The sequence below is a fragment of the Mixophyes fleayi genome, chromosome 1 (assembly GCF_038048845.1).
Source record: "Mixophyes fleayi isolate aMixFle1 chromosome 1, aMixFle1.hap1, whole genome shotgun sequence".
NCBI classification, from domain to species: domain Eukaryota; kingdom Metazoa; phylum Chordata; class Amphibia; order Anura; family Limnodynastidae; genus Mixophyes; species Mixophyes fleayi.
Window position 1 is genome coordinate 418,050,184 of NC_134402.1, and position 22,825 is coordinate 418,073,008.

Here is a 22,825-nt window from a genome sequence, read left to right on the forward strand (position 1 = left end):
CCACAAGGCTCAGTCCTAAGCTATCTGCTTTTCTCTATCTATACCACTTCTCTTGGAAATCTAATAAGCTCCTTTGGATTTCAATATTATCTTTATGCCAATGACGCATCTATTTATTTATTCTCTCTGAATACTTTACCATCTATATTGGCCCACTTAAATACATTTTTTCCTGTCATTTCATCTTAGATGTCCTCTCACTACCTCAAACTCAATCTTTCAAAAGCTGAGCTAATTATCTCTCCGCCAGGTGACAGAAGCTGCTTATCTGACATCTCTATTTTTGTTGACGACATGACAATAAACCCAACTTCTCAGCTTTGCTGCCTACATGTCATCCTTGACTTAGAACTGTCCTTTGTTCTGTTACATACATCTAAGAAACATCTTTAGAAAATGCACATATATCTCACACAGGACACTGCAAACACTGGAATGTGTGAATTTTTCCTGCATTATCTATTGCAATTCCACTAACCTGACTTTCACCCCTACAATCTATTTTGCAGCGGCGAGCCTAATATTCCCAAAAAAATGATCTTCTACTGCTGCTCTCTCTGGTGCTGTATTGCTTGCCAATACTTTACCGAATCTAATATAAAATACATTTGCTAACATACAAAGCCATTAACTAAATTGTACCAAACAACATATATTCATTTGTTTCAAAACATCTCCCAACTCAACCCCCTCTTCTCTGGCCAAGACCCGTACATCTCATTACACACTCATCACCCTGCTCCCATTCCCGGTTACAGGAATCTTTTCAGACTGCACTCACTCTGTGGAATTCCGTCCTTTATACACTTTCTAGCTGGACCAATCCGCAGTCTGTGGAACCTAATCTCATGTATCAAAATGCTATTTTCCTATAGATTATAAACTTGCGATCAGGGCCCTCTTACCTCTCTGTCTGTTTGTTAATACCCAGTGTTGTTCTATTACTGTGTTTGCTCCCATTTGCAAAGCGCTTGGGAATATGTTGGCTCTATATAAATAAATGTTAGTACATGTTTTAAACTCTATAATGGGCCCTCCTACCTGGATTTACGTGTTGGTCCTGCAGTCCCCCTGTCAAGCACTGGACTGTCAACAACTGGCAGAATATACCAACTTAATTAGTCTATAATAAGCAAATCTAGCAAAATAAAATAATATCAAATAGGTCCTCTTGCACCTGCTACATTTAAATTGAAACCGGGTTTATAATAGCTGACTATATATTTATATATACATTTACATATATATATATATATATATATATATATATATATATATATATATATATATATATATTCTACTCTTTACTTCTACTATTGCATTGGACAAGCACAATGCTTGTGTCTTTGAAGCTCACATTTGCATAATGATGTATTGGCTCCGTGTAACAATAGCTAGCCTGAAGCGATCTATCATCCGTGCAGCTCTTATCAGCCATATGGAGTGAGGTTTAGATGAAGAGACTGTCCATTTAGGACACATGCTGTTTAAAGAAAAAAAATCTGTTACTTTGTACGGGTACCATTATAGAGGAAGTATACATTCGTAGAACTGTGTATAGTTTTGTCATATTAATTCAATAGTATTTAATTGGAGAACAATTATACCTATTTAAGTTACAACTAGAATAAAAAATTAGCAACATTCTCAGAAAAGAATAGAAATCAGTGCAGTTACTCTGGGGCCTGGGGGCAAGTGATCTAGGATTCTGGCCGCTAATAATCTTGAGTGAAAATCCTTTCTGGAGGGGAAGAAGAAGAAAGGAGAAGCATTCAGCTGGCTTTCCTGAGTGGATATGTTGGTGGGTCCAAACTGCGACACCTATATACCACAATCTACCAGCAAACCTAGGAGCTGCAAGCATATGTACAAGCAAGAGGGACACATGGAACATTTGTGTGTATACCTCCCGCATACACACAAATTGTTTGTACATATGCTTGCAGCTCCCAGGTTTGCTGGAAGATTGTGGTGTGTGTGTATATATATATATATATATATATATATATATATATATATATATCTATCATCATCATCACCATTTATTTATATAGCGCCACTAATTCCGCAGCGCTGTACAGAGAACTCACTCACATCAGTCCCTGCCCCATTGGAGCTTACAGTCTTACAGCTTACAGTCTAACACACACACATACACACACACAGACTGAGAGAGAGAAACTAGAGTCAATTTGTCAGCAGCCAATTAACCTACTAGTCTGTTTTTGGAGTATGGGAGGAATCCAGAGCACCAGGAGAAAACTCACGCAAACACGGGGAGAACATACAAACTCGACACAGATAAGGCCATGGTCGGGAATTGAACCCATAACCCCAGTGCTGTGAGGCAGAAGTGCTAACCACCTAGCCACCATACTGCCACTTAGCCACCATATTCTCTATCTCTCTCTCTCTCTAATTATGTTCCCCCAGTGGATGCTACGTCTTTTTGTTTGCTGTACCGAATACCTCCCTCCCGCCCTGCAAATGTACCTGTTTTATTGCATTACTGTCTGTGTTAGCCAATTTTGCTTTTTCCTTATCACAGATGAGGCACAGTAGTCAGAAGAGCATTGCAGTCAGCTACTAATTCATACAGTGCTGCCGCTGATTGGCCGCAGGTCACAGCCCCTTCCGAAGTAACCTGACTTTGTCCTTTTGTGTGAAGGATTTCTTGACCCACTTTGTGTGGGCACTTCATTGTGAGTCCACAAGGGGTTTAGTCACTCTGACGCTAGGTTTAACACCGGCCAATCGTAAAGGTTTATATCAATCGCAAAGGATTATATCCTGGGACCAGTGGTGTGCCTGTCTCCTCCTCTCCCGCCTCAACCCCTCAGGTCTATACTCTTCCTCTCCCGCCGCTCCTCTTCTGCCTCCCCTCTCTTTCTTGCCCTACACTGGCTACACTACCCCTACAGAATCCTTTTCAAATTGCCCTACAAGGCCTTCTTCCACTGCACTGCCCCATACTTCTCCAACCTCCTCTCCATTCACAATCCATCCCATTTCCCTGTAATCGGCCAATGACCGTCCCCTCTGACCCTGTTGTACCTCCTGTCTGTTTCCCCTCCCTTTAGGATGTAAGCTCTTACGAGCAGGGCCCTCTTCCCTCCTGTCTCTCTACCTATTCTTCTCCAACTTCACTGTGCTACATATGTTTGGAGCTATTGGAGTACTGGTATTTTTGTTCACTGTTCTGTACTGTATTACCCTGTATGGTCCACTGTCTATTTTCTGTACAGTGCTGCGGAAATTTTGTGGCGCCCTATAAAGATTAATAATAATAATAATAATAATAATCTTCCTCTGTTTGATTTTGCTATTAGTTGTCAGCTGACTCACATTGCTCTCTCCGCCACATTTTTGTTTAAATAAAACGGACCTTTTGCCAAATTTAAATTGTGTCTGTGTGGTCATTTATTCATTCAAGCAGTAATAGAAGTCTGAACATGTAAAGAGTGATTTGCGTGCAATGAAAAGGAGACATCAACACTATGCAGTTTATTAGATGTATCACTGATTTAGACCTTTGCCTCCAAAAATATTTCTGTCTGAGACACCTGCCTCATTATAGGCTCGATCCTGTGTACTGCTGTAGGAAAATGCCAAATCTCTGTGCTGTGGACATCCTTTTGTGTAGATAGCAGCTGATAGGGTGACTGGTGTCTGGCAGCTTGCCATTCTGCTTTTGGTGAGAGTAATATATAATTAAGGGCATAACATCTTTGCAAATCAAAGAGTGGACTTTTTTTTACAAACATCTACACCGGTGTACATCTGAAAATAAACCCCTATTCAACAATGAAAAAAAGAGCATGGGATTAAACAATAGTTTATTTATAATTCTATGGTATAATATCTTAATTGTATGCCATTTTCATTAGGGAAATACCAAAACGAACAAGCTTGTGATGGTGTTATCATTTTTATTATATTCAAATACAGCTAAGAAACAGAAACATAAAGTGCAGTGTGTATGATATTGTAGCCAATCAAAAACATGTTGCTTGCATTGGTTGGCTCCATATATATATATATATATATATATATATATATATATATATATTGGTTTGATTTTCTCTCATTTATTGTTATGCAGTTCATAATCATGTTCACAATGAGTCATGTGACACATGTGGAAGTGGCCTGCTGACTAGGTACATATGGGACTGGACACTTCTTGCTTTTGACAAGGACACCTATAAAGCAGCATGGTTGGTAGAGGAACAATCTTACGTTTCTTACAATATTTTCCTAAATTAGATCACATTTTATCACTGCTGGCCCTGGAGTTGCAGGACGAGGGATGTATCTAATTTGTATTCCGAGTACATTACTCAAATAAGGGAATCCATTTCAAAATGGCCTGGCAGTAATCGTCACCTTTCTGCTGCTCATATATTTCCATTAGACATTACTGTCACTCGATGGCACGCCGCCCAGTCTTTCAGGAAGATTCTCTCTTTTGTGTTACTCTCTCTTCTCGTCAGCAGGTGTCTTCTCTGTAGGAGCAGACGCACATTACAGGTGGCAGCTATTAAGCCTTGTCTACATAGATGTAAATATTTTATATCCAGGCGTATTGTAAGAAAACAAGGAATGTGGGTGGACTACATAATTGTCTACACTGCAGAAAGATAGAAGGCAGATTTCAGCCTCTTTTACGGTAATAAATCAATCTATTGGGTGTGCTTGGACCATGCAGAAACATATACTTTCCCCTTACTTTCTGTGCTGTTAATATGCACAGATCTGACGGACATTTCTCTCTATCCTAAGCGGGTTACACACGGGCCGATCGCTGGTATCTACTCAAGTCCTGAGTGACAGGATAAATATTCAATTTTCATCGTATGCCATGTTATGTAATATTTTCTGGAATGTATAAGAGCCAGCTATCTATGCACTGTACACATAAAATGCCCCATGTTGTCATCCAGTGGAAGAAGTTTATGGACTGGTATTGTACCATAGCTACAAGAAGAACAGAAGACTCTTCAACAGTAGCGTAGGGAAAAGATTTCTGGCTGAATCAATGTGTCCTTCAGTTCTGATTCTACTGGAAGGGTATTTCAGTTTGGTCTGGGCGCCGGAGGTTCCAGCACTGTAACGAGCTAGCGGTGCTGTGTTCCGTTTGTGTTCCGATTTTCAGAACAGATGTTATTCTATGCACATGCGTTTACTGTGTGTATACGGATTGTAGAAGTCTACGATGAGCTTCAGCTCCAGTGTAACCGCTAGCAAACGCCAACAAATGCAGAAGCAGAATTTCAGAACTCCATTATCAAAGGTATTGGTCACCAACTACTGTGGACGCCCTTTCTTTACAGAGTATTCCTCAACTTGTGGAAAACCACATAGGCTTAAAGCAGCAGCAGTGTGTGTCTGTTTGAGAGCAGCAGGCCTGTTTCATCATGATACCAAACTTGATAACTAGGGGCCTGATTCATTAAGGATCTTAACTTAAGAAACTTCTTATTTCAGTCTCCTGGACAAAGCCATGTTACAATGCAAGGGGTGCAAATTAGTTTTCTGTTTTGCACATAAGTAAATACTGACTGTTTTTTCATGTAGCACACAAATATCAACTTTAAATTTCAGGGTACAAATAAGCTATCAAGTATTTGTGTGCTACATGATAAAACAGTCAGTATTTAACTTATGTGCAAAAAAGAAAAATAGTTTGCAGCCCTTGCATTGTAACATGGTTTTGTCCAGGAGACTGAAATAAGAAGTTTCTTAAGTTAATATCCTTAATGAATCAGGCCCTAGCTTACTAGTTTCTGGGAGATGCCCTCACATTCACTATCTGTACCTCCTACTCTATCTGTATAGAAGTATAGCTTGTTTTACTTTCTGTTTAATTTAATGTTCTTGTATTGCTACATGTGTTCAATATGCATACATCCCAACATTTAAGTTTCCTATATACAGACACTGGCACGCCTCCGCCAAAAAGGGGCCCCCAGGGATGTATCTAGCTCTTCTGAAGCACTACACCCAGGCCCGGCGCTCCCATTAGGCAAGGTTAGGCACTTGCCTAGGGCGCCGGGCTATGGAGGGCGCCTGGAGGGCGCCACAGAATTCTAAAAGACTTTAAAACTGTGCGGCGACCGCTGACCATACCTGTCACGGCCGCCACACAGCATTCAGATGCACGGGGAGGGGGGAAGAGGCTATTTTGTCACCACCGCCGCCTCTCTGCTCTGTCTCCTCCCCTCCACTTACTAGTGTCAGGGGAGGAGACGGAGCAGAGAGGCGGCGGTGGTGAGACAAGGTAAGGAGAGGAGGGAGGAGGACGGCGATTTTTGCGGGGGGGGGGGGGGGCGCCGCTTTTTTTAAAAAAATGCCTAGGGCACCGTGGACCCTAGCACCGGCCCTGACTACACCGCCCTCAACTTCCCACCCCTCCTCTAAAAACATCCTTGGATTGCCATGGGCACCAATAGCACCTGCCTCTGTTGCATAATATATCCTCTCACCATGATGAATGGGAACATGCCTCCCAATTTCTCATGCATCGGGACAAACGTGCCCAGTCTTGGAACAGGAGGACAGTCCCCCCAAATCAGAACTGTCCCACTGAAATCAGAACAGCTAGGGGGGGGGGGGGGGTGAATTTGTTTCCTTGGTTGTACAATTCTGTATAGCTAAAAAGTAATGATAATAATTGAAAACACTAAAACCGCTTTCAAAGATCGGGACATACACATTAATGTAACTATGGGTGTCCCGCGGCATCCAGACATAACTGAGGGGATTCTAGCTTGAATAGGAGAACTTCTTGTATTGTAACAAAATGCGTAATAAATATGCATAGTGTGTCTTCTAGGTGAGAGCTATTATTGTAAAGTGTTAATGTCACTATTACGTTGATAAAACTGGTAACATAAACAGCAGTTTTAACGTCCCTTTAGGTTGTTTGACTAAATTGCTGTGTTTCTCTTTTAAAGTTGTAAAGTTAGTTTAACAGATTCCTAAATCTCACAATTTATTTCATAAGTAAGTATTTTATGGAAACAGCTGTACTTGGAAGTGTCTGAAGTGTTTGGAAATGTCAGTACATAAGAAAAAATATGTTACTGTACGTTCTCTGTTTCCTGACAGTGCCTGGGGCAGCGCCTGTCATATTACATCTGTTATCTACTTCGTCCTAGTAACCTCCTCAAGTTTGAGTTATCACATGCGCTTGTGGGAAAGATCTTACAAAGTGCATCATATTAACAACGACCTAACGTGCAGCTTATCAGGTCATTCATAGAACCATTTGATCATTAAGTTGACAAAGCCTAAGTCCACTTTATTTAGAAAGAGCCCCTAGTGCTCAGTTATAGGAATAAATGATATACCTGATATTTATCATTGGTTAAATAATCTCTACATTACATCTACAAACTCCTTTTCCACTTCAGTTTACATCACTGGGAATCCACACACCCAGCACAGAAACCAGTTTGTGCTTCGTGTATGAAGCACAGAGAGGCCAAGAGAATGATGAGGCTGCTGACGGGTTCCGGTTACGATTTCCTCCACAGTTCAAAGCTTTTCCCATGGAAACAAAATGTATAGGATAGGGGCTAAAAGATAATCCATCTAACCTACTATAAATAGCAAGGAAATGGTTATTTCGTACAACTAACCCTTATGGTCTAAACTCTATATTTTTAAAGAGGCATTGGCCTTAAAGCTATTGAAACTGTTTAAACCTAAACTAAAAACAACCAGCTGTTCTCGGTATGGAACAAAGATGTGAATGAGGCTATAGAAATTAATTTGTTGTGCTTTTCATGTACTTTTCACTCTATTAAGGCGTATAAAAAATCAGAAGTAATTCTCAGATGTGAAGGATAGAATCAGACACAGCAGACAGTACCACCATCTGTCCAGCCCGGGGTCATCCATGTGTTGTGAGTTCATTATATATGTCTGCGTATAGCATTGTGACACAACAGAAAGCAGGACGCGCTTGTTGTTAAAAGACACATTTTGGTCCCAAGTGCAGTCATGAGCATCCTACTTGTGGTCAGAGGTGTTGCTGGCTCGCCCCACGTCTTAATTCCAATTTCACACATTTATTTTTTTATTATTTTGCGATTGATATGTAGCAATTTATTTGATAGATACTGTTCACAACAAGACCAGCACAGATGTAATGAACATAATTCCCCCCACTTTTTTCTAGAGTTAGTGGTTAATTGTTACTGTATGGACATGCATAGTAGAAGCAGGTCACAATGTGGTGAACTTCCTTGTAGAACCTGAGCTCTGACATCTAAACAACAACCCCTGCAAGTGGCCTCTACCAAAGAGCGTGAAATTCAGATTTATTGAATGGATTCATCTTGGATGGGGAGACTGTGTCCCATGCATTGTTCTTGTAATCTGCCATTGGTAACACTTTATACAGGGCGGGTTCTTCCTATGTCTGGTGAAGATGGGGACTGTGAGGAGGGTTAGAGGTGTAGGGCAATAAGTGGCCTAAAAATGTAAACTTGACCCTGTATACAATGTATAGCTTTGGTTTGTTAAGCTAGGTACACACTGAAGAATTTTTCTGACCGACCTATTATCTGAAACGATTGAACCTACGACGGAAGGTCCGATCAGTCTGGGGATTCATGCATACACACTGACACGATTTACCTTCAGATCTGTGCTCTTCATCTGGTACTTTATCTGGTCCTCTAGTCTTCAGAGAATGACAGCACAATATTCATTCATTCATTCATTCATTCATTCATTCATTCACTACTGTCACAGTGATTAAAACTGCCTTGTTATAGCTATCCACATGTCCTAACAAATTTCGTTAGCATCTGTGACTCTGACACGAAACATTCTGTCTCAAAACGAACAAATGAATTATTCCTTCTACAGCATTCTCTACATTTATTCACTCTGACATTCAGTGCTAACATCGGCTGAAAAGAGCCCGACTCTGTAAACTCTATGAAGATCGTCAGCATGAGTGCATACATACTACATGATCGTTAGGTGATTGATTGAAAAATATTAAACAGTACGACCAACCAAATGGAACGATGATCGGCACTTTGGGACGACTTTAGTTCATCGTGTCACTATACACACTCACACGATATCTGACCAAACGGTAAAGCTAGGTACACACTACACTGTTTTCGTCCAATAATCGGCTCAAACAGCCAACATACGACCACTCGTTCATAAGTCGGGTCAGTGTGTACAGTGACACGATGGTCGAAAGTCTGCTCAAATGAACTATTATCGACTCATTTGGTTGGTCGTACCGTTTAATATTTTCGGTCCAATCTTGTTTCCGCTGTGTAGTGTGTATAAACTTCCGACCGATCCACGACAATCCTCCGATACTTCCTCGACCTGGGGGGGGGGGCGTGTGTATGTTAATTTTTTATGTCAATCCCAGTCCCACGTGGTGCGGAATCCGCACATCACTAAGTTTTGTATCGATGTATATTAGTGGCACATTGCCAGTGGCAATGTATATTGCACCTGCCTGGCTGAAGACCATTACACTTGTGCAAAGCACGTGTGTTATTACCCTTTATACACTTATACCTTTACAAGTTAACCTGTGCATGATACTCATGCATTCTAGTCAAATCAAGCTACTTAAGGTGTTAAAAAGGTTCTTGTCATGCATTTGGGGCTAGGCCAGGCCTCAGGGGAACAGCGTTACTTCCCGACGCAAGCGCCCTTTTTTAACGTTGTTTTGTCCACATGTCACCACCTCATCATTCTTCTCCATCACCTCATCCTTCATTTTCATTGCCACATCTATCCAGATGTCTATCCAGACACAGGGATCTCTCTCAGCGGTCCTGAGTATCACACTCCTCTCGCTCTGTCACCCCCGGCAACCACTCCCCACTATCACCCCCGGCAACCACCAACCACTCCCCACTGTCACCCCCGGCAACCACCAACCACTCCCAACTGTCACTTCTCCTTCAAGAAATATATATTTTTTAAAAATCTTTATAAACACTTTTAACAATTAACAAATTAAATTAACAAATTAAAAACATCTTAGTATACCAAATTTCAGCCCTTTCTGATTTTTTTTTCTAGTGTATAACTCCGCCCAGCAGGTGGCGCTGCAGCTTGGTTTTATTTTTTCCACACACAGACAGACTAACACATGCTACTAAGCATTTATATTATAGGTAACCAATTAAAGTTATATTAACCTTTATTAATTTATAATTGTGAATTACCCAGAATAAACCACACAGTGTTCAAGCAACATTTTTATTGAAAGAAAAAGGTACAAAAATTTTAACACACACAGCTGTCAGAAAGATCCGCATGAGAAGTGAGCGCGCCCATACCAATCAGAGAGCAGAGTATACTGCAGAGTATTATTTTTAGTATTTAGTATTTTTAAAGGTGATACTGGTTTGTGGCAGAACAGGTCTTGATGTCGCTTGGGTTTCTATTCCCTTTGATTTCTTTATCTACGAAACAAGGAAATAAAAAATGTTTACCATTTAATTTATATATCTGTAATTTATATTCAACGACATAAATACTCTCATTTTCCCACCTTTCACACTGCTCGAGATCAGTTTATATTTATATTTTGGTCCCTGTGGCGAAATCGCAATAATAGCACGCTTAACCTCCGTACATTCTGGAAAACAGGCGGCATTTTGGTTATTATAACGGCACCGGTATGTGCCCAAAGCATTTACATGTCTACACATGTTCACTGAAATACCTTTGTGTAGAACTTCTTTAGTATGTTTCTCTTGTTCAATTTTTCCTTGTTTGCTAACAGGTGTAACATTAGTGGTATCAGTGGTATCTAAACAGGCCTTCTCAACGTTAATTCTTCGTTCTGACATAAAAAAATTAGGTTATAAATTAGCCTTTTACATTGCTTTATGTGACACTACATCTACACTACAGGTACACTACATCTGCTACTGACCTTTTTTAATGTCGTTGTCGTCCTGGTCCAGTACTTTGACCATCATCTCCACCTCTCTTGGGCTCATTGGATTTGCTCTTTCCTCTTCTCGAGTATCTCCATCCCGCACCTTAACTTTTCCAACATTTTTTGGCCCTTCCAGCACCATCTCTGACTCTATCTCCGTCTCCGTCTCTCCTCCATAGCTGCATCCCCCACTGACACCTTCTCCTCACCCGCAACCCCCACTATCACTTTCTCACTCGCCATCTTCTGACGCTCCTCAGTGCCAAACAGGTTCCTCTATCATTTTATACACTCAGACATGGGCGTTCGTTTCTGCTGTGGACCAGTCAGCGATGATGCATGCCGAGAATGGAGCATTCCATTACATACGAAGGGGTTTTATTATTAGGGAATATTCATTGCATTCCACTTTAGCAGTTAAATGTTTTTCTAAACTTCTATTTTATAGACATGAAGGGAGTTAACTATAGCTAAAGCTCTGCCCCTTTATGCTAATGTCTTTGGTATCTCGTACATTTCCTGCAAATGTCGCTGCAGTGTGTACGTAATTGAAATCATTGTTCACGACAACATGGCTGTAAAAAGTCGCTAAAGGGACGGCCGCTCTTACCTTTCTCGTCCTAAACAAGGCTAGTGTCTCCATACCTGTTCTTCTGCTCCGTCTCTACTGTATCTGTCTGCTTGGAGTTTCTGAAGTACTGGTACTTTGTGTTTATTGTCCTGTACTGTTTTACCCTGTATAGTCTACTGTTTGTACCATGTACGGCGCTGCGGAAACCTTGTGGCGCCTAACAAATAAACGATAATAATAATAATAATAGTGTGTATGCAGTCCATGGACCGGCGATCGGACCATCGATCGCATGTAAAATCGCTCGGCATAAAAAGTTGGTCGAAATTTCTGTAGTGTGTACCCAGCTTAAGAAGTCGGCTGATTTGTCCAATTATTGGACGAAAATCCTGTAGTGTGTACCCAGCTTTACTGTAGCTTTTATGTGGGTAGAAAGCTATGTCACCTTAGAATAACAGAAAAAGTGTTACATATAATAGAGTAGTGCATCTACTTCAAACATTTCTTAAGGTCAAATACCATTTTTTGAGCAACTGGTAAAATACAAAATGACCATTAAGCTGAGCCTTTAAAATATTTTGTTTAATTTATAATATCTTAGTCCTATTTTTATTTACCTCTAATATTTATTTCACTCATAATATGACTTTGGTGCCTTTTAACTTCGTACAAACACCTAAAATAGGCATTAACTTGCTCACAATCTAGTTGAAAAATCCTTGATACTTTCTCATATATCAGCTATTAGAACCTGTCCTCCAGTACTACATATTTAATGGTGAACCTGAGCATTGTCCAGAATAACTGATTTGTTTCCCTCCTGTCAACGCTTTTGTGTTGTGAGCAGCTGACTGGTTAGTTGGGGCATCTGTCCAATCACTGCGCTCTCAACACAAGGTGTCAGCAGAAGTGAATTCCTAACCTCTCCTGCCAGCCGCGCCTTCAGACTGTTTTGTTATAGGGATGCTGGGGTAACGGTGGGATCGGGTTGGGCAAGGTGAGTACAGAATCTCTTAACCAAAGCAGGATGTGGGGGGGGGGGATGTTATCACTTCATATTTAGTATGATTTGACATCACCCTTAATCACCCATGATGACTGGACATGAGAGTTCAGGATGAATATGGGGGTTATTGCTGTTCTTACAGTAAGATGTATATTAGTACTGTGTTCACATTACTTTTATACAAGCAAACACTGTAAATGACATTTTAATACACATGCTGTATAAGAATGACCAAAATTCAGTTTCATTTTCATTTTTATAAAGGTAAAAACTGTTATTGCCTGATGGTTTTTCCAGAATTTCAGCCAATATCATCAAACTAAAAATAAACAATAAATAGCTGGGGAAATAAAACCGTTTGCTTTTCTGTATACCCGACGTAGCATGCCATACATTGTGCCTTTTATTAGAAAGATAAGTTGTTGCCTTAAATTGCATACATTTCCATATGTGGTGAATCAGCAAAGCGAGAAGTAATCTACCTCACAGTAATAATATGGTAATCTGAATGTCATTTCCTCTCATGGAAGGATTAGTGTGTGACAGTGTAGGAAATGTGGTGGTTTAGAGAGATAAATGCTCATGTCACAAACCAATACTATATTCAGGTCCTTAAAGATGTGAAGTTCTCATCTTGTCTTTGCCTGTAAGACATTAAATACTGTATGTTCAATGTTGTCTGTCAATATTTCCAAAGCTCCAGTGTATGTAATGTGCTCAAACCATTTGCAAAACTACAGTAGATTTAGGCAAAATGTGTCAAAAAGCCACTTAGGTCTGGGCCTATGGAGGAACTAGTGTGGCATTGGTTTGTAATTCAGCATGATTTATATATATATATATATATATATATATATATAATTTTAATTAATCTTATATGATTGTGGAACATTGTTGGGGCTAGGGAGCTGTATGTATGTTATGGGTGGGTCCATACAAAGTAGCCAGGGGGGGGGGGGGGGGGTGGGGGTGGCACAGAATATATCTGGTCCTGACTCCACATTATTGCTCCCCTGTTCCTTCTGATTGTTCTACCGTGTGTGTGAGTGGGTCTGTCTGCTGGTAGGTTGAGCATATCTGCTTGGCCCTCCTGTTTTTAATACTGCCAATTACATCATCCAGTGTGCATTGCGATTGGTTGAGTGCGCACTAGCAACCATTGTCATCTTTATGGTAATCAGGAAGGTCACAAAGGGTTGGTAATCTGGCGCCTTTGACTAGGGCTGGTGGCTTGGGCCACAATGCAAACTATGAGTTAGCGACCTCCGTTTTTACAAATTAATATTGGTTTACACAATACTGTAATTCATCTTTTAATTCAGTTGTTATAAGAAAGAGAGCATTCGCTATGGGCGGCACGGTTGCTTAGTGGTTGGCACTTCTGCCTTACAGCACTGGGGTCATGAGTTCAATTCCCACCCATGGCCTTATCTGTGAGGAGTTTGTATGTTCTCCCCGTGTTTGCGTGGGTTTCCTCCAGGTACTCCGGTTTCCTTCCACACTCCAAAAACATACTGGTAGGTTAATTGGCTCCTATTAAATTGACCCTTATTTCTCTGTGTATATGTTTGGAAATTTAGATTGTAAGCTCCATTGGGGCAGGGACTGATGTGAGTGTGTTTTCTGTACAGCGCTGCGGAATTAGTGCTACTGTATAAATAGCTAATGATGACGATGATTCAATAGAGACTATTGTATCATTGCGGGGTCATTTTCACTTGGAGTTCAACCATTGTTTGTATTAGTATTTTATGTCGCAAAATTCCCATCATTTTTTTTTGGCATGAGAGGCCTGGCATGGGGCCCCTGAAGCGTGGCAGTCTTTTGCCACACAAGCAATGTTAACCTGGACTAACATGACCGTTACAACAGTCATAGTCTGGTTTCAAAAATGACAAATACTGAAATGACCCATAGGGGCATATTCAATTGTCGGTGGAAACGCCAAAAATCTTGCGGCGCGCGCAGTATTACCGTTATTACGGTAATAGTGCGCGTAAATTTTTTTATTATGGTAGTTCCCTGAGCCGCGAGCTGAAATCCGGCTTACTATTACCGTAATAAGGGTAGTAGTTTTTACGCGGCGGGATATTCTAACAATTGAATATGCCCCATAGTGTTTTATTATTTTAGATTCTCACCCTGGATTACTGGAGCTCTCTCAAAATGCTAAGAGGGGCTTTGAGTAGAATAAAACAAAAAAGGCTTCTTGTCATTCCCCATTCTTTATTGTAATTCTGGTTTACACGTGTATTGTAGTAAAACACGCCAGGGGTCTCGCATATCAATCATGTCGCATTAAGCGGTTTTACATAAACATTAAACATGACATTGAATCCATGGTAATAGTCTCAAGACTGTTGTGGGGTGACAAAAAAACTTGGCTCCCCTGGAAAAGATTAACAGCTCGTGGAGCGTTCAGTAGTAGATTAACAGCTCAGGAATAGCACAACAAATTTAGAGCTGGTGGAAAAGTAATTGAGTGTTGTGATTGTTCTGTGAGATTCTCTCAGACTCCATGGGGAAAAATATATGCAGTAGATGAGCATCATTGTTTCAAACAACAGAGAACTGAAGGACGGATAGTGTGCAATTACCTTTTGCCGTGATTGCATACTACTTACTTTTTGTGGGCACCAGGAAAGAGAATATTCAAGGTCCTAGAGCTTTATTGTTCATCAAGTGTACAAGTCCACGTTTCACCCGAGAATAAGTGTTACGGAACCTTGGAATAATATAGAAGCCAAATGATGACCGAATAGAAGTACTAGCTTCCTATGATCTGTCAGCATAGCCGTATTTGCAGCTCTTCAATTTCTATGTATAGCAAACTACTTTTTAATATTTAATGATGCAAAATGTATCCTATTTAAAGCACATATAAAATCAATCTTTCCATTGCTAATGTAAAACTTGTATCTTTTTTTCCCCCTAATTTTTGTGTTCACATCTTTCATCTTTTTTGTCTACTGTGCTTTTTTGAAGTAGGTCATTCATCAAGGGATACAAAGTGATTAAAGAGTCACTTTCTCAGTAGGATCTGTAACTTTTATTTGTGTCGAGTTACATTCAAGATTAGTTCTTTCTTTTTGTTTTTTTTACCCTCCCAAATAAAGTTGTTTTTTTCTAGTTTGTAACACAGAATGGAATATAATGTTTTCTGGGTGTAGAATTTAACTTTGGACCCCATTTGTCCCATAGATTGTAAGCTTGCGAGCAAGGTTCTCTTACCTCTCTGTCTGTATGTATTACCCAGTATTGTTTTATTAATGTTTGTTCCCAATTGTAAAGGGCTACGGAATTTGCTGGCGCTATATAAATAAATGATGATGATGATGATTACATTTTGAGACCTCTCCTATTTCCTTTGTTAAGAGCCAGTCTATTGAACCAAGATAATTTTAATTAAAAGCTATTTGAATCATAATTGATAAAACATTTGTCAAGTATTTACATTTAGAATCCAGACTATGATAGGGTTATAGACCTAATACAGTGCAGGCTGCTGTAGAAACTGTTCTCCCATCACTTCATGGATGGTTATTGGCAGTGGTTCCCAAACTTGGAAGTGTTTGTAGTGAAGAGTGACTGTATTTTTTGCTCTGGGTTCCTATAGTGGCGATGGATTCCTCACTCCAGCAATAGCAATTAGCAGACCGTGCGACCTTATTACCATATAGGTAGGCCACATAGACCAATGAGGCATTTGCCTAGGGCGATACTGTTGGTTTTGTTTTTTTATCGACATTTCTTATTTTCTGCTCTTTGGCTTTTACCAATCAGCTATTTTTCTAGCACAAATAATGGAGTCGTGGATGACTGATAGAGAGGCATGAACATATGGGGTATATGCACTCACAATGCCTAGACTAATGATAGTCAGTAATCAGAAAAAGTTGTATCTTCTAGTATGTTATTTTAATTAATCCAGATCCGTCCGTAGCCGGGGTAATCGGTGTTAAAAGATTTCAGCCACCCTCTCGTGTGATAGACGTGAAAAACTCTGGCAGCCAGCGGATCGTGTGAATCGTATTACAGAGTGGCACGCTCTGTTATGACAGCTGGAAAGAGAATGTGTGGCATTATAAAAATAATTCAGAATTGGCCATGATCCCCACGGTCTAGCACACAAATACAACATGTTTACTGTCCCAAAGGTCGCGATTTCATGTGCTCCGTCGCAGTTTTTGACTGTCCTCCAACTCTTTATTTTTGCTGTATTGTTTCTTTGGGTAGTTTATTGAGACGAGCTGGGTCAGTGCAACAATATAGAATTAGCAGTAACTGTTTTCTTCTCTCTTTGTTTTGTTTCTGATTTATAGAAATCACCTTTGCCGCTTCTAGTACAGTGTTGAATGCTCTACAGATGAACCATTGTCATAGTTCACAGATCCTTACTTATTGAATTCAGATTCTGAGCAGGATTTCTTACACGAGTAAACCATGTGATGCATTATCTACATGCTAGGGTACTACAATGACCAATTCCTGGCGTCGTTATAGATTGTTATCTCTCCCCTCCCTCCTCACGCATGATATGGTTCAATTTTATCCCAGGATTGTCACTATACTTTTTTTTCTTTCTCGAATAACCTTACAGAAAGTTAAAAAACAACAAATAAATCCTTTTATTTATTGTCACCTTTTCATCTAAGCCTGTAAAACAAAGCCTTTTACTAATACACACCTAACAGACTAGGGGATGTGTTAAAGGGGAACCAAAACTAAACTAAATGTATGAGATTTGTCAGCATGGTTGCTCCCAATCAATAACATAATTTCATTCCTTTCTAAGTCATCAGTAACAAGCACATCAAGCTTCTTTCCCATGAACAAATGATATTAAACCACCAAAAAGGGTCGAGGTTCCAATCGTGTTCTTTTGTGATCCAATGTTCTTTCAACCTGTAGTCAAATCACAAGACTTTGCATTGAACTCTATACGCCAATGCAGCTATTGCTATCTGCCGTGTCAAATACAGCAATTGAATCTGGGACAAACTACTCCCCATAGCAGGACTCAATTAGGGGACCTATATTTATTAAACAGAATACTACATTCTGGTGATAGACTTTGGTTCATTCCCCCAAAATACACCCAGTTCTTCTTTTGCCTACTGACCAGAGTAAGTTTATCACAGGAACCACTTCTCATTATGCTCTTAAACCCACTGGCACTTGTGGTTCCCCAATACTTCTCAGGGAGTCCTGGTGGTGATAAAGTATGATGGATGATGATGATGATGATGTTGATGAATGATTCATGTAGGTCATTGCTTTCAGCCAGGATTCCAGGGAGCATCTGTACATTAAAAAATATGCATGTACAACTTACAGTAAAACGTACTTGTCAATAAAATTGCATTTGACATGCATCTGTTATATGCGTTTTTATACTTGTATTCTTAGAGTCATTGAAGATTGCCTGGGCTTCGCCAATGCTTCACTTGCGGTAAGCCCAAATGAGCTGAGCAGGCAGCTTTCAGAATACTACCACACTCCTGTAACACAGCAAGTGGGTATGGGGTCATTGAAACAATGGTTTCTTTTTTCAGACCTCTTTTCGTGTGATGTATTATACGTAGTGGGATCTGGAATAAGGATACAGCCCAAACATCCCTAGATACAATTGTCGTGTAAAAACCAGTAACCCCAGGCCATATACCGTGGCCAATCTGCACGCCAATTAGTAAATCCATACAATATGAAAACAGTGCTTATGATTTATAAAGATGTTTTAATTGCTACACCTCGCGTTTCACCACCTAATTCACCTTTGTGGCTATAATTCTTTAGAGGACGGAAAGTATAGTAATGCTAGTTTACAGCCAGAAACCTCTATACTGTTTATTGTCAGGTGCCGTTCCCACCATCCTGCGGGCGCATGCGCAGTTTGCCCATGTTTACGTTGCTAAGCAACGGGACACTATTAGATCCTTTATCATCGGTAAGCTGCTCTCTCACCACCGAATCTGCCTCCGACCAATCAGGGCCCTGCTTACTATATATAATGTAGGCTCTGACACCACTAGGATGCCAGAGTATCAAGGTCCCCTTATGCTCCAGCGCTGCAGATTCTGTTCCTGCTTCCTGGCTGACCTCCTGACTCCTGACTTGGCTTCACCTGACCCTGATCTTGTATTCTCCCTTGGACTGCATTATAACTCCTGGTTTGACCCCTGGCTTCCTGACTACTCTTTTGTGTTAACCCCTTGTACTTTGTATCCCTCACGGCTTGATTTTGGACAGTACGGCTACGCCTTTTCACCTGCTACTTCAATGGTTGCTAACTTAGAGAACCGTGACCTGCGTGCCTCTTGCAGCAAAGCCTAAACTCCCTTGGCGAAGACCAGAGGCGCGTTAGACTCTGCGCTTCCAAGTTTAGCTGTGTCAATACCAGCAAGTAGTCATCAGTCTAAGCAAACTCGTGACATTTTTATATTTATTTACCTTTCCAGGACTATTCCGTATTTCTTCCTTTCATCCAGCCGAGTGGGATGTTTTTGTCCAGGCAAGATCCTAATGAAAACTCCCTACTGGAATAAAGAAAAGAACATACATTGAGAAGCAGAGTCTTGAACTGACGGCAGTCCAGATCCTGCTGCTGTTATTCCTGATGACTTGTCACATCTTTTATTTAGCCATATTTCATTTGAGAAAGATCTGCTGACAAGGCGATTGAAGTATTTCCTGTTCTTTGCACATAGTTTCTGGTGAGGTTCCCCCAACAAGCTCTGTACTGTTATACTTACTCTTTGCTCCTTAAAGCTTAATTCTTTCTACTGAATTCTGTTATGTTTTTTTTTCTTTTTTGATTTTGAGTGTGACTGCGTGCGTCACATGATAGGAAACAGCTCCCAGTGATCTCACAAATTTGAACAGTCCTGTGATGAATCTCCGCCACTGAGCCGCAGACAATGTCTGCTTGTGTATTCAGAGAGCTTGAGGACTGTGTTTGGGGAACACAACTAATCTGCTTCTGACTTGATGCTAAATACACAGAGCTAAACTTTAAAGTTTTTGTTTTTTTTGTTTCTTGTTTTTTTATGTTTTATTATATTGTGGCTCCTATATTTTCTCTAATAGTTCTTTCCACTTTCCAACTGTAATGATATGCTGTAATAATAATAATAATAATAATAATAATTAAATATATAATATAATAGTATAGCTGATTTGTAGATAATTAAATTTTTACTTAAATAAATATGAATATTCCCATTACAATGGAAACTTCCTTAATCCCCGGCAGCTCTTCAAAGAGACAATCGGTGATTAAGGATGCTTGAAAATGTCAAATTTGAATATCATAATTTTCGAGGGCCCCGTACATATCTGCTGAATGATGTGTATAGAACCCGTTTTGAACTTGCAGTTTAAAATTTGCAATGTACATTCACCATTCATGTTTTAAATGATTCATAATTGATGGTTAATATGAGTGCTTTTAAATATTTTTTATTTTAACTAATAAAAAGCATATTAACTTATCTTTAACATACTTGCCAACTCTCCCGGAATGCCTAGGAGACTCCTGAATTCAGGGTAGGTCTCCCGGGCTCCCGGGAGAGCTGACAATTATCCTGCATTCACTGCATTATCATTCACTAGGAAGTGGGCAGATTTGAAGCCTCCATGATCATCATCATTTTGGCCCGCCCCGTGTTAAAATGACGCGTACGTCACAGGGGGCAGGGCCAAAATGACGCGATTCACTGAGCCCCGCCCCCTCACACCCACCTCTACACCGAGACTCCCGGAGGCCAATCGTTAAAGATTGGCAACTATGATCTTTAATGAGAACTGCAAGCACTGCTCTGTTCATGGTTCAAAGCACAACGGTCACCAAAGAAATTTCGCATGTTTGTCATTTGCTTTAAAATTAAATATTTTATTTTAATATAATAAAGTATCTTAAGATGTTTTTTAATGTGAACTGCAAGCACTAATGTGTTCTTGGTTCCAACTTTAGTCATTCGTCTGATAAAGATTAAACATGTATCATTCCTCTCTCCCCACCAGCACTGTGGACGGGTGTCTAGCACCACAACTGACCTCTCTCCCTTGCCTTCCCAACACTCCCTCTACTCCTCACACTAGATAAACCTTTGGCGCTGAAATGAATCTCACACTGAAGGGTTGAGGGACTACCCGCAGCTGTAAAGGGGTGGTGCTGACACCCCCACAATAATGATAATAAATGCCATGCCATGCCTCCCTTCTCCTGGTCACCCTGTTTTTCCACTCCCTTAACTAGCCAGAACCATATTTTGCTGCCCCTATCTCTCTTTCCTGATCCCCCACCACTGACTTTCTCATGACTCTCTGCCTGATTTCCTTAATGTCAAGGGACTCAACTCTCCCCCAAAAAAGGGTCAAACTTAACGCTTCCCTACAGGCCCTTAAAGGTGATCTAGTCTTCCTCCAGGAAACTCACTTTATCAAACACCTCCACCAGGAACCATCCAAATGATTCCCTCTCACCTATCACGCATGTGACTCTACCCAGAAGAGACATGGGGTTGCAATCCTTTTTTCTCTCAACCTCATTTTTCATCTTCTAGATACACATAGCAACAGGTAGGCTATACTGTCTCAAGCCCGTAAGGGGGGCTGATAGTGGGAGGAGACTTCAATCCGCTCTCCCCAACAGGAGGGATAGGAGGAACTCTAGAGCCTTACAACATTTCTTGAAGCTGCACAACATGTAATATACATGGTGGGTCTGTGACCCTTTGGAACGAGATTATTTTTTTTTCTCCCGTATAAATACATATTCTCGAATGAACATGATCCTGCTCAGCCATGACCTAACACTTAAACTCATTAACTCTAATATTCATTCAATCACGTGGTCAGACCATTCCCCGGTTTCATCTGGCCTTTCCTCCTTAGCTTTACGCCCCTCCTTCTTCTCCTGGAGACTTAATGAATCTCTCCTCCACGACCGCAACACAGGAGCCCACCTCAAATCCTTCTTGTCCAAATATATTGAAACAAATTATTCCCCTGACATTCCACCCACGACCCCTTTGGAATGCTCATAAGGCTGCCATGAGATGTCATCTACTGGCCCTGGCTGCGAGCGCCATGAGGGAGAGACTTGCTAAAACTATACGCCTCACTACTTCCCTCCAGCAGCTAGAGGAGCAACATAAATCCAACCCAGACCCTGCCATTTTTAAACAGATCTGCATAAGGTGCGAACTCAACCTTCTGCTCTCCCACCAAGTGGCCAACAAGCTGAAATGGCTGAAGCAGCGTTTTTATGAAAATGGCAACATGGCGAATAAACTCTATGCCACTCGGCTGCGGACCAGAATCTAGGCCCATAATCTCCTGGCTATCAGGGACTCCTCGGGGGTTCTGGTCTATGACCCAAAATTAATCCGCTCTGAATTTCAAAAGTATTATTTCAAATTGTACAATCTCCCTCAACCCCCCAATGCCCTCGCCCACCAGAAACAGGTGGAATGCATAGAGAACTTTCTTATGGACCCCAGTCTTCCTAAGCTGAGTCCCCAGGCTGCTGACTGTCTTAGTGAACCCATCACCTTAGAGGAGGTGGAGCAAGTTTTTAAGGCTCAAAAAGCCAGCAAGGCACCTGGTCCCGAAGGGGTTTCGGCAGTCTATTATAAAAGGTTTGCAGCTCTCTTGACCCCTCTTCTCTCCACCCTCTTTAACTCCATTCTGAAGGGTGTCTTTTGGCCCAAAGAATCCTTAGAGGCTCGGATAACCCTGATCCACAAAAAAGGTAAAGATGCCCATACCTGTGCTAGCTATCGTCCAATTTCCCTGCTCAACAAATCCTGAAACTATATGCCAAGTAACTATTAAATAGCATTTATGTTTAATAAATACAACCATTTCCCACAACCATCCCTAGCAATAAATAATTCATATTCACAATTAATAAATAGCCCTCCTCCATAAACTCAACCCCATATTCAAATACTAACCCAAACCACTCAAGCATTAAATTAAAAGGTCCAATCACCCTATCTTAAATTGATAGGTACCATTGTTAAATTAAATAGACCCAGCAATAAATTAATTTGCTCCACCATCACCCCGCAAATAAAATAGCAACCATTAAATAATTTGGCCCCACCTGCACTCTATCATGAAATAGCCTACCTCCCACACCATATTAACTTACCCCACACACACACATTGTATTAACATACCCCCCACACACATTATATTGACATACCCACCACACACACATTATATTAACATACCCCCCACACACACATTATATTACCATACCCCCCACACACATTATATTACCATACCCCCCACACAC

At 40.7% G+C, this 22,825-nt stretch overlaps 1 protein-coding gene and 2 long non-coding RNA genes across 3 annotated transcripts in view; 1 reads left to right on the top strand and 2 right to left on the bottom strand.

The window, feature by feature from the left end:
• Nucleotides 1–22,825, top strand: part of LOC142099587 (3',5'-cyclic-AMP phosphodiesterase 4D) — a 548,136-nt gene that overhangs the window by 85,358 nt on the left and 439,953 nt on the right. The gene's annotated exons all lie outside the window — the stretch shown is intronic.
• On the bottom strand, nucleotides 10,241–11,504 carry LOC142109420 (uncharacterized). Its single transcript, XR_012680369.1, has 2 exons — nucleotides 10,550–11,504; nucleotides 10,241–10,460 (listed from the first exon to the last, which is right to left on the bottom strand). It is a non-coding gene; the product is annotated as an uncharacterized LOC142109420 (long non-coding RNA).
• LOC142109425 (uncharacterized) lies at nucleotides 17,124–19,513 on the bottom strand. Its single transcript, XR_012680370.1, has 2 exons — nucleotides 18,970–19,513; nucleotides 17,124–17,821 (listed from the first exon to the last, which is right to left on the bottom strand). It is a non-coding gene; the product is annotated as an uncharacterized LOC142109425 (long non-coding RNA).